Raw genomic sequence first — 13,365 nt, 5'->3', positions numbered from 1 at the left:
GTACATTAATTGTAATTAAGGTGTTGTCATTGCCATAAATGATGCCATGCTAAATAGGAAGTGTGAATAATTCTGTATTGGTTTGAATGATGGGCTTCAAACTTCAAGTGGTTACTTAATAGCAAGTCCTGATTACATCCATTTGACTTTTGTGCTTTTAGTTATAGCACCACCTATACAGAAAAGTAGGTGCACTGCACTAAGATATAGTAGTATGAGGTTAGTTTGATTTACCTGAAATTTGTCTTCATCAATGCGTGGACATTGTGTGTGATTTTCCTGCATGGATGCTCAATAATTTTGCACGGTTCAGTTGGCTTCATACAGAAATGGCATGACATACACATGAAGCCAAATAGAGTTGAAAAGGGAGGTAAGATAGTTGCTTAAAGTGAAAGGGCACAATGGTATAGTTTGTAAAACCACTTGTGGTGAGATATTTTTGTAAAGGTGTGGATGAGGGTAGTAGGCACATTTTCTATGTTACAGGATGTAATGGCAAACTGGAACTAAACTTTCTGTTGTTTTAGAGGAAGAGTCTTACATTAACTTGTTTACTGAATAAACATTGGTTATCATGCTCATTTGGGAAGCATGGAATGTAATAATGGTGGTGTCTATGTTAAAAGAAGTGTAATGCATGCAAACATTGGTCTTTATCAGATTTGTTGAACATTTATTTAACAAAAAGTAGAGAGAATAGTGAATATGTAATTAAAGAGGTAATTGATTTGTAAATCAATGTTGCTATGGTGGTTGCCTAAGGTAATAGCAAACACAAAGCATTGCTTGGTTCTTTGTGTTTGCTGTCAGGAGGATGTGTGATGAGGATTTTGTGCTCTTAGTTATAGCGCCACCTATATGAAAAACTAGGTGCACTGCACTTTGTAGTAACTTGTAGTTACAAAAGTCACTCCTGGTCTAACACAGTCACTTTACTGGAGTATGGATAAAAATTATTGACATTTCATTTAATGTGATATTAATACACCAAACCTTGTTTCGTCACCTACAATAATGTATCTAAAGTATTCCATTTAGTTGGCCCTAAGATCAGCTATTGTGTGACCATGTGTGTGTCAACAAGTGTCTCTGGGTGTTTTTACTGTCATGCACACCAATAAAAAGTCATGTGTATTAATGTGCATTCAGCTTGCTTGTTAGGCTGTATTAGATCAAAATTAGTCACATCAGAACAAATTACTGGCATAGCTCTGATGCCATTAATACATTTCTGTAATGCAGTCTTGCCTGCCAAAATATTTAATTCCTCTAGCTTTACTAATATAATAACAAATCTATGAGCAAAAACCTCAGTGTTAATTCTACAATAGCCATTTAAGTCAAAAGATCACCATGAAACTAAGGCACTACTTTCTTCTTCACTGGGGCCTGATGTCAGTCTTCACCATTACAATTTGTCCCCACACCATTCATATCATGTCTCCACCTCTGCCCGTTGTGTGGTTTAACCCGGTTGAACATGCATGCCAGTGTGAGGACCCTTCGTCCCCCTCTGACAGAGGGACTTCTCGTTAGTATTGTTTTTGTTAGTTTTTTTTATTAGGGGTCATGCCCTGAAGGAGCGAAGATGCCTATTGCTTTCTTTAGTTTTATTAGGGCCTGAGCACCATTGGCACGAGGCCCTATTGGATCTGCTCTGTTTATTATTAATATTGTTATTATTATTAGGGCGCGAGCACCGCTGGTACGAGGCCCTATTGGATCTACTCTGTTTATTATTAGTAGTAGTATTAGTATTAGTCTTAGTATTAGTATTCTTTTCTGAAATTAATAACATTTTAGAGGGCCTAAACATACCCGAAAACTCACGAAACATTGCAGACGCATCAGGACTGGTGAAAATTTACATCTGATAGAGGTTCCAGAATTGAATGCGGCAAAATGGCTCGATAGCGCCACCTACAAAATTTCAACGGTGTGCACCTCGTGCTACTTTTCACCTACATATGAAATTGCTGTGTTTTTTCCATTTCCAGGCCTCGTACTTTAACAAACTCCTCCTAGAGATTTCATCAGATCAGCAACAAATTTGGTCAGTCTCATCTAAATGTCTTGATAAAGGTAAATTGCGAAGCTTTTGAATTTTTGCTGCATGGTGTGGGCGTGGAAGCCTCACAAATTTCACAATGTTTCGCCGTGAAAAAGGAAGTTGTTATAACTCAAACACACAATGTCCAATCTGGTCCAAACGTCACATGTTTCATAAATGTCCGGGCCTGAAGACATATACATGCCAATAATCAATTGTAGTCATAGCACCACCTACTGGCAACAACCATTTCCAGGCCACATACTTTTACAAACTCCTCCCAGAGATTTAAGCAGATCAACATCATATTATGTCAGACTAAACTAAAGGCCTTGGCGATGTGAAATTGCAAAGCTTTTGAGTTTTTGCTGCACAGCGTGGGTGTGGCCGTCTCACAAAATTTGATGCCATGAAACAGGAAGTTGTTATAAGTCAAACATACAATGTCCAAACTGCTCCAAACTTCACAATCTCCACCAAACTTCGTTTGATGCGAATCCTGGCCTGAAAACATTTACATGCCAATATTCAGTTATAGTCATAGCGCCACTTACTTCCAACAGGAAATTACATGTTTTACATCGTGATACACTCCTAACAACATATAAGTGCTAAAAAAAATGCAACAGCGTTCCCCTGGCAGAGCAGCCGTAATGTGCTCCCGGGTGTAAGGGCCCATTTATTGCTGCTTGCAACTTTAATCAGTTTTGTTTCTTGGCAGGTGAGAAAGATCAGAAAAAATATATAAAGTGGGGCCAAGATTTATCTGGTTTAAAGTAAATTCTGATTAGAACCCACTTGCAGCCTTGAGTTTCCTTTGAGAAGTTACTGAAAGCTATGATTGAAACGTTATGCATAACTGAAGAGCTTGGAAATTGAATCACTCCAGATTGCAGCATGTGGATACACCAAAATATTTCAAGAAATTGTTGCAATCTCTAAATTTGTATTGACTGAACTGAATTAACTAAGAGAATGAACAGAAAATGTACATTATGAGGGGAAAATGGGGGAAATAAAAGTACATACATGGCATTAAGTTGGTTCTAATGCTGACAATGCTCCAAACTAAATTACTTATCAAGGCGAAAGGTTTGAACTCAAGAAAATATTTTTTTTCATTGATTGTTATCAGATGAGAGGCTAAATTTCTGAAGAGAACTGTAGCTGATTTACATTTCGACCATCTGAGCTGTGATTATCTTTTCAGGCTACTGTCATCATAGCTACAGTTGAGCTATCAACTTAACATGTCCTAACACTTCTTAGCTAGCTAGCCACTAACTTATCCTGTACTACTGTATTTTAATTAATTTAGTTTAATTTAATTTAAATTTTCAAATCAACAGGTTAAAGCAAGAAAGAGGACAAATTAACAAAATCCAGTTCATTCATTACTTACCAGTGTTTTTGGGTCAATGTGTTATGTCAGTTACCTAATTTAGGCAAAAAGGTTTATTTATCGGATAATTATCAGACTAGTGAGTGTGCTTATTCTTGCATATCTATTTTAAAAATCATGTTAGCCCCTGGTAGACCAGGTTTCTACCACCTTTATATCCGGAAATAGCCCTGACCATGAAGCTTAAGACCTATATGACACACTTTAAAATCCACTAAGATTCCAAGAATACTCTGCATCAAACCCATTATATCAGTGTACAGACCTGAAGAGAAAATTGCTCTTTTCAAGGCTTGTCATCGTCATGAACTTAACCTACTGTGAAACAGGCAGACATTGGCAGGGGAGCAGAAATGCCTGCTTAGACATGCCAACCGCGGTTTGCTTTCCCAGACAAAAGACATAGCATTCATCTACAGAGAGGTTGGCTTCAAGTTTAGAATAGAGGATGATAGAGCAGAAACTTCTCTCAGAACAAAAAGGGTGCACTTTTGGGCCCACATGCGGAGAAAGTAGCATGGAAATATCTTCAGAATACATCAGGTGAGCTACAACAGGGATAATAAATTCATTTTATACAGTTTTTGTTTGTTTTTAGATTGTGTGTATATGTGTATACTTGTCTAAAGATATCCATGAGTGTTTGTCTATCTTTCATGATATCTGTCCATCAAATTGCTGTCTCTCTCTCTCTCTCTCTCTCTCTCTCTCTCTCTCATTCAGCATTTTCATCTTTTCTTTCAAACCTCTTCAATTAAAGTCCCTTACGTCAATCCATTTGGTTACATCATTAATAACTGGATGTAAATTGACCGTATAATTTGTTTGTTATACAAATAGCCAGTGTGCACATTTGTCTCATTTTCCTCAATGAGCTTCACACATGCAGATGTTTGATTAGTTTCCAAATGTAAGCCTTACATAAACACTCTCAAGATATATATACTGAAAGCAATCATTCCAGGAAAAAGTAATGGCTTTCATAAGCATGCAGGTAGCTGTATGCACACATACACAGATTGAGAACATACCATAAATTCCGATCCTTTTTATGCATGACACTAAAGGAACCTGGATTTGTTTATATCTATTTTTATCTACTTATCATTGAGCCAATTTTGATATTCCGGGTGATTATCCATTGACCCCACAAGCTTTTTACATTCCCAGTGATGACGTTAGTAGGCATTTTCCATGTAGCTACACATATTGTCAATGTTATACTTTGTAGGGATACAATTACTGGTGTGCACGATGAGTGGTGTTTTCTGAGATGATACCCTGCACTCCACCGTTAAACTGGATGTGATTTGCATGTTTGTAGCCATTCTGTTTACTTACCCATTTTCCTCTTCTCCTCTCATACCCTCTGATCTATAAGCTGCTTTCATCTACAACATTGGTACTGGTACTGGTAGCATTTTGCATTTCACTCTATTTTCAGTAACTCTTCAAAATGGTTGTGTTTGAAATTCCCTGGATGGGTGTGAAAAGCCTGTGTTCAAAATTACTTATTTTGCCCATTTCAGTGCTTCATTTAGAACTAACCAATGCTGAAAAGGCTTCTTCGCCTCATTTATTGCACACACTGCAGTCATGTGATGTAGGACTTGGCACTTTGGGGTTAGTATGTCTAATAAACATGCAACTCAGAACATACAGTGTACTATATTAAGTGCAACTGATGTGTTTCTACCTCGGTTTCTCACACACGAGGGAATTAATTATGCACACAAAGGAAATACTTATCTCTTTTCTGTACACAATATACACTCACTCACTGTAATAGGTACTATCACTCACTTTAATAGAAACATCTGTACTCCTGCTTATACATACAATTATCCAATTAGCCAATCATGTGCCAGGTGCACAATGCATAAAATCAAGGAGATACAGGTCAAGAGCTTCAGTTGATGTTCACATCCAACATCAGAATGAAGAACATATGTGATCTCAGCGACTGTGGCATGGTTGTTTGAGCCAGATGGTCTGGTTTGAGTATTTCAGAAGCTGCTGATCTCCTGGGATTTTCACACACTAGAGTTTACACAGAATGGTGCAAAAAAAAAAAAAAAAACATCCAGTGAGCAGCAGTTCTACGAATGGAAACACTTTGATGAGAGAGGTCAGAGGAGAATGGCCAGACTGGTTTGAGCTGACAGGAAGTCTACAGTACCTCAATAACCACTCATTACCATGAGGATAAGAAAAATATCTCAATCTTGTTATAATAGTTGGACCGTGAGGGCTGTCAGATAGTTAGGTATGTTTATGGAAAATCCGCAAGTTTGAACTGATATGAAATAAAATTCTTTGACTCGATCTGTCAGAATGACTGACTGAAATGAATGATTTCAAAAGAAGGGAGAAAATACAACATGAGTCTACAATAGAAAGAGGTGGCAGATTAATACGTATGCAGGCTCACAGATGAAAATGCTTTCAAATTGAAAAGAAGTTATAGTTCTGAGGTATATTTCTGTCCCTGTTTGTGTCTAAATTAGTCTGGATTTTATTTATGATTATTCCTTTTTTTATTATTATTAATATACAGAATTATCACAGCTTCCTACTTCTGGTTTTGTGTTTGCATCTTATGCTGTAAAAGACTGTAGTTAGGACACATCTGAAGATTATAAAATTTGTAATGGTTTAATGTAATATATACAATTAACTATACAACCACAATGCACACTACTTCAACAAATGAATTACACCTACAACTAATGCATAATACTTCCATAATAAATATAACACTGAATAGTGATTCATTTCAGAATTTTGCTGGCCAAATTTTATATGCAAATAAAAACTGGAGCTTTTTATATGCAAATAAAAACTGCTGTTTAACATAAACATTTAAAGCCAACAGGCCCTTTTTATTGCTGAATTTAGTACATAAAACTATGTGTAATACTTTTGTATATTTGTGTTTTCAGGTTGCTTGGGAATTTGTATGGGGCTTAAGAAAGTGGACAAAGAAAGACTACATTCATTAACATGAATGAGTCCGATTCATTCATTCTTTCATTCATCTATCCATCCATCCATCCATCCATCCATACATACATACATCCATAGTCAGCGTAATGGTGGTTTAAATTAGCTTTCCATGTTGTTTACATTTAAATTTTGGGAAATACAATCTACTAAATTACTTTGAAAACATTACAGGCTGATATAAACAAAAATAATAATTCCACAAGTGGGGCTAAGAGACAGTCAGGGACACATCACTATTTACAAAATAAAGAGCTAAGCCTTTTCCAACTTCTGGTTTAAATCCAAATACAGATACAAATATGAATATTCGAATCATTATACAGCTACAGATTCAGGTACAAATAAAGATAAACTTTTAAATAGGAATTAGTGAATAAGGGCACACATTCAGACAGTGCTAGAAGACATTTTGATTGGCCTTAAATTGTTACGACCTGGTCTAAGTCGGGCCGCAACATACAATAAAATAAAAAAGAAAAGGGTTGGCGAGACCAAGATTGCGTTTACTTTGTTTTATTCTCCAAACGGAGCACTTTATATATAAATATATATATGTATATAAAAAGTGGTTTCACTCTTCAGAGGCCGGCCAGGCCAAAATAATAAACAAAAATACCCTCTAACCTTACCAAAAGAAAACTAACTAAACTACAAGAAAAGAAAAGAAAAATACACCGTCTTCCCTCACTCCCTAGCTAACCCAAAACCAGGAGCAAAGAAGAATCAACACAAATGGCGCCGACTTCCTACTAACCACTCTTAACCGTGCACTATTTACAAAGGTGACTATTAGTGTGCTAATTAACAAAATAATATATACATATATACACAAGAGTATCACACGAATCGTAACGGGGCAGAGCACAAACAAAGTCAAATCAGGCATGAGGTCATACACAGGCGAAAAACACTTCTCTCTCTATACACAAACACAATGGCAATGATCTACCCTGGGACGGCGACTGACGAGGCTTAAATACACTTCCGGAAACGTGCAGGCAACCAATCCTGTCGCACAAGGCTGGAGCAGGCGTGGACAAGACGTGATCATCCACTAGCAAGCCGGAACGTGACGCATGCAGTAGGTGGGGCCTAGAGAAGGGGGAGGAGACAAAAGAAACCCATCCCTCCACTGACATAGACACACAAATGGCACATAGAGCAAACAGAAAAACATTAAATAACGTGCATTATACAGCTACAGATTCAGGTACAAATAAAGATAAACTTTTAAATAGGAATTAGTGAATAAGGGCACACATTCAGACAGTGCTAGAAGACATTTTGAATGGCCTTAAATGCATTTCAAACACTCTCAAATATATATGAACTAATCAGTTTGAACAAACTAATTCAATATCGCCAGCCTTTTTATTACCAGCTGCACCTGTTTCTCTTTAAAGACTCATTAGCCTGTGTATTTACGCTCCCATTTCCAGTTGTTTTTATATCTTTTTTTTTTCTTGTGGACAAATTTACCATCTGCTCTCTGTACCCCTTGGAAGGATTTTATGATGAACCATGTTCTCGCATGCTTCTCAGAAAGGAGTCATTGATCATTTTGCGGGTAACTGCTGTAGGCCCAATTTCTCAGATGGAACTAAGTATAGATAATAAAGAGTTATAATGATTAATCTTGTCAGTGAATGTATTTAATATAAGATTTGGTGGGAAACAAGATTCAATGGTAATCGGTTTACATCAAAATAAACAAAAAACATTCTTACTTGATAACACTATGCAATTTTGGCCATGCATATATTACTGATATTGAATGGGTTTGTTTTTTTAAATACATATTTATGTCAGTAACACATTACATCATATTATTAGACTATACAATTTACCAGGCACATTCACAGATATTCTCATTAATCCTATTCTAGAAATACACTATATTTTAGATAGATAGATAGATAGATAGATAGATAGATAGACAATGCACTTGCAGCCAATTTGCTTTATTTTATTACATTTTACTTTTTGTTTTGGTTCATTTTCTACTATTTTATACTATTTTAGTCAGTCTGAAAAACCAGATACTGAATTCTCAATATATTTTTTGGTGACAGATTTGGAAATTATCTGACTGAGATTAAGCATCTTGGTGGCCAATAATGCATGCAAATCTAACTATTTTTCTGGGATAAGCCTGGGCCAATAGTGCCAAAATCGATCTTACACAGTGGCTAAGCTACTTCCAAGGCCCATGCCTGTACTTTTTTTCTATTTTACACCAAAAGTCATTTGAACAGTATGTGGGCCTAAGCACAAGGGCTCAAATATCACCCCTGTCTGGACTTTGTCTGTGCAGGTGTCTGCAACTTACCTCTTGAAAATTCTATTTTGCTAAAACAAATGATGAAAATTTAAAACAGGTCTACAGGTACAGCTGAGGCTCTTAAATCCTTTCTCATGCTGTAGTAAAATGAAAATGTAATTTGCTGTATTTAATTGATTACGCTCATGGTGATAACATTCTTAGGTAAGTATAAAATATAATGATCTCATTTTTGCAGAAGATACTTCCTTACAGGCATTGATTGCAAAGTTAATCACTTAATACCAAAATTACACACTCACATTACCCAAACTAAAAGCATGAACGCACTTACTGCTTATTGAGGACTTAATTTGTATCTTAAGGGTACTCTGGAGGTGATGTATAATGAACAACAAATTATTTTTAAGTGTGCTGTACTAACTAAGAAGTATCTAGGTGATCTAGATCTAGGGTATCTGTGGTTCTCAAACCAAGCCTTGCAGACCACTATCAATCTATCTATCTATCGATCTCAGAAAAATCTGAATTATACTGCAATTGAAGAAAACTTCTCATACAGCTTACAGGTCTAAAGAGCATTTGATGCAGCATTATTACAGCAGTGTGTTAAACAGGTTTCAGCAACACTATAGCCCCACTATGTTTTCCTGTACATGTTGCCTGACTCACATCACATTGGCGACAGGGGTGTGAACTGGAAATCTGTAATACTGGCCTGACGTGTTTTCACGCTTCCAGATTTACTGATGGAATGTCTCTCACCTCCTTCCTCTGAGATATAAGACACTTGCGAAGAATGTCACACAAATTTACTGTTCTTTGGAAACACACAACGCAACATTATTCTGTGTGTGATTTGAGGACATGCGCTGTTTTTGATTTCAGCAGGAGTGACAGGCAGGTCCAAGATTTAAAAGGAAACAGTAGGAAGTTGTGTATAATAAGGTTTGCAGCTTTATTTTGATTATATTAAACGGCAAGATAGGATGACTGAAGAATGGTTAATAATCCTGTGATGGATGGATCATCCATTTTCTGGTGTCACCATCATGGCTCTTTCCACTTACTACCTACTAGTCATCATGTTGGCTCATTCCATGATATTCCCCACACCTATTCCCTGCCTCTTATCTGATAAGGACTAAAAATGAATTATATCCACACACCCTGTATTTGAGGTGTGCAGCATTTTTCACTGCCTTACTGGCTTTCTGGGCTTTGTTAACCCTTTTCACGGATGCACTTTCCGGTATAGATTGGTATTTAAACAAAGCAAGTGTACATGCATGTCAGAATAAAAAATTCTTGAAGATTGACTGGGAGAAAACATCATTGAGAAAGAGAACATGTTGACAATTACTCATCCTACTTACATTTTGAGGCTGATGGTTTACCCAGCACAGTTAACAAAATAGCATGCTATTGGAAATGGAATGATTTTGAGATAAAGGAGCTGTTAGTGATTTATGTCAAGGACAAGAGTTTTCATCAAATGAAAAAATTAACAGCAGAGAAGAACATGCTGTCTTTTATAAACAAATCATCAGTAACTCTGAGAAACTGCAGGAATATCGCTTGAGTAGAGCGAAGAGGTGAGACGTAAATGTCATCAAATCCATTGCATGTGGTATGGTATATGTCATGGCCTTTCGTTATGGACTTCTCAGAAAATGTGCACACATCCTTTCTGAAAGCAGTTGAAATAACATGCGAAGCATATTCTCTAATATGTCAAAGATGTTGAATGCTAAAATACTTATCGTTTCCACTGTAGTCTGAATTGTTTAACTCAGCAATGACCTTTGCTGGTTTCTATGGTTTATTTAGTTTAGCTACAAAGCTAAACTAAATATACTACAAAGCTACAAAGCTATAAAACCTATTCGGTTTTATACCAAAGCACTAATATGTAATATGGAAGCACAAGCATAATATGTTATTATTTTTGTAGTAGCAACCTACACAGTGATTTGAATGGTGGAAGCACCACATAAACAGATGACATTAAACGTGTGTAACTTTAGGATTGTTTTAACTAAGGATTAATTTAGGATTGTAGATAACTTTAGGAAAGAGTCTCCAGTGTGAGCATTTGTAACAGGTAAAGCTGTAAAGGATTGTTCACACCAGAACGTTTTTCGCAGTACGTTAAACAGTCCGTTTTTGGTAGAGCGGGTTGTCCGCTAATCGTAGGGTTGGCGGTTCGATTCCCGGCCCACATGACTCCACATGCCGAAGTGTCCTTGGGCAAGACACTGAACCCCAGGTTGCTCCCGATGGCAAGTTAGCGCCTTGCATGGCAGCTCTGCTACCATTGGTGTGTGAGTGTGTGTGTGAATGGATGAATGAGACAGTGTAAAGCGCTTTGGATAAAAGCGCTATATAAGTGCAAATTGAAAGCAAATATACCCTGGTACACAACATGGCACTGCACAACTTTCTGTTTCTGACACCAGCATATCACAGAGAAGAAAAAGAAAGCCAGAATTTACATCTTTGCAAAAAGCCGTTCACACACTTTTTCCGAACTGGTTAACTGAGACTAATACATAATATCTATAAGCAGCAGCACTCACTACAGCAACTGATATAATACTTTTGATCTAACATGTTCTACCAAAATGTAAGGTATTTGGCCACTACAACAGATACTTCTTTAAAGATAAATCCTTAAACTTCTAATTTTAAACAATCTACTCTATTTAAATAAGTAATGATTTGAATTAATTCAAAGTCACAGCAATAAAATTCACATACCTATGGGAAGACCCAGATTTTTTTTGGGGGGGGAGGGGCTTGGGTATAAGGCAGCTATTGTTGTGCCCAAAAATGTTAATGTTCCTGCAAACTGATGAAGTGTTCACTATGAAGTCTTTTTTTTTTTTTTTTTTTTGTGGTCAGTATGATAATACATGTCTCAGTAATGGGACACTTAGCTGTTTGAATAAATAAGCCAAGAATACTTATATGCATATATATGCCAGGTGGAAAATAAATACAATGGATTATCAATCAGCGGATTAATATTTGTATATTTGCAGAGAAGAGACAAAGAAACAAACAATGCTATTTAGTGTAGAAAATGTGGTCAAGTGTAGCATCATATATGCTTGCATTTCAGTGTCATCACAAAAATAGCCACAACATCATAAATGAGTCATGAAGTTCTCATCTGCTACTCATTCATTAAAGTTACATGCAATTATATATATACTGTATGTGTGTGTGTGTGTATATATATATATATATATATATATATATATATATATATATATATATTTGCCACAGCAACTCCCTCTTATCAACATTCTTGTAGTCGCTGTGGTGTTTATCATAAAGCTCTTGGTGTTCAGACACCAAAGACACCAGCAGCTCAACAATCATCTTGCTACTTGCTTGCATCTTCTTCTTTGGCTTCTTTTTTTGGCTTCTTCTTCTTCGTCGGCAAGACAGTTTTGTACTTGAGTGGCATCAAGTCGTACTTTTATGTAACTTCAGCAGCTCTGGGCACATGAACAAAAGCACGAATCTCATTGCTCGGTCAGTTTTTGACGCAACGCTTCAAAAAAAGTGAACCCCTCGACGTTAAAAAAAATTGCTGCTTTGACGCCATGCGTTTTATGCTCGAGTGTGAACACTCTCGTTGACAGCCATTGGGGCGTTAAACGGACCATTTTTCACGCTGAGAAAAACATCCCGGTGTGAACCGGCCTTAACTTTAAGTTTTCAAACACAGTATAGAGAATAATATGACGAGCTGTATTTTTATGCCTGAATGCTGGAGGCATTATGTTTTTGGCTTGTCCAGCCAATATTCTAGTTAGCACAATATCTCAAGAATGAAGAAGTGGTTGAATGTTTGTAGGATTTGTGAACTGATTATATTTTGGTATCGATCCAAACAGAGTCAAGGTTGCAGCAAGGTCAAATCATTGAAATAGTTTTTCTTCATAGCTTATGCAGGTTATCATACAGGTATGGCTATTTAAGATTTTTGCCACTGGTCCATCCATGTGTCCGTCCATACATCTGTCTTATTATGTTTGTAAAATATTTACAATGATATTTATATGGAATGTGTTTGGTGTCAGCTTGTAACAATCTTTATTTTTGTATTAATTAATTTGTGTTTGCTTTGAACTTATGTGCACTCATATATTTCTTGTTCAATTGTGAGCCTGGCAGAATGATTAGGATGGTGATTACTTCAAGGCCTTTAAAACACATGGCTCCTTGTTTTAATAACATCTTCCCAAGGAAACCCAAAGACAGATACGAATGGTTCTGGTTTAAACCACTTCATCATCTCGGTTATCCTCTTGCTCATGTGTAATGGACAGATGATGATTTTATGAGCATTGATAATGTTATTTTAGTCTGTACCAATCATTTAATAATGAATAATATATGATACTTTATCTTAGCCAATGAATTTATTCTATTTAGTATTATATAATTCGAATGGCACCCTGTCCAGGGTGTACCCCTCCTTGTGCCCGATGCTCCCTGGGATAGGCTCCAGGTTCCCCCGTAACCCTGAAAAGGAGTAAGCAGTTGAAGATGGATGGATGGATGGATGCATTATATAATTCCATGTAACTAACAAATGAACTACTGGTC

Source organism: Ictalurus furcatus, chromosome 13 (assembly GCF_023375685.1).
Source record: "Ictalurus furcatus strain D&B chromosome 13, Billie_1.0, whole genome shotgun sequence".
NCBI lineage: Eukaryota > Metazoa > Chordata > Actinopteri > Siluriformes > Ictaluridae > Ictalurus > Ictalurus furcatus.
Note: the sequence above shows the minus strand (reverse complement) of the source record.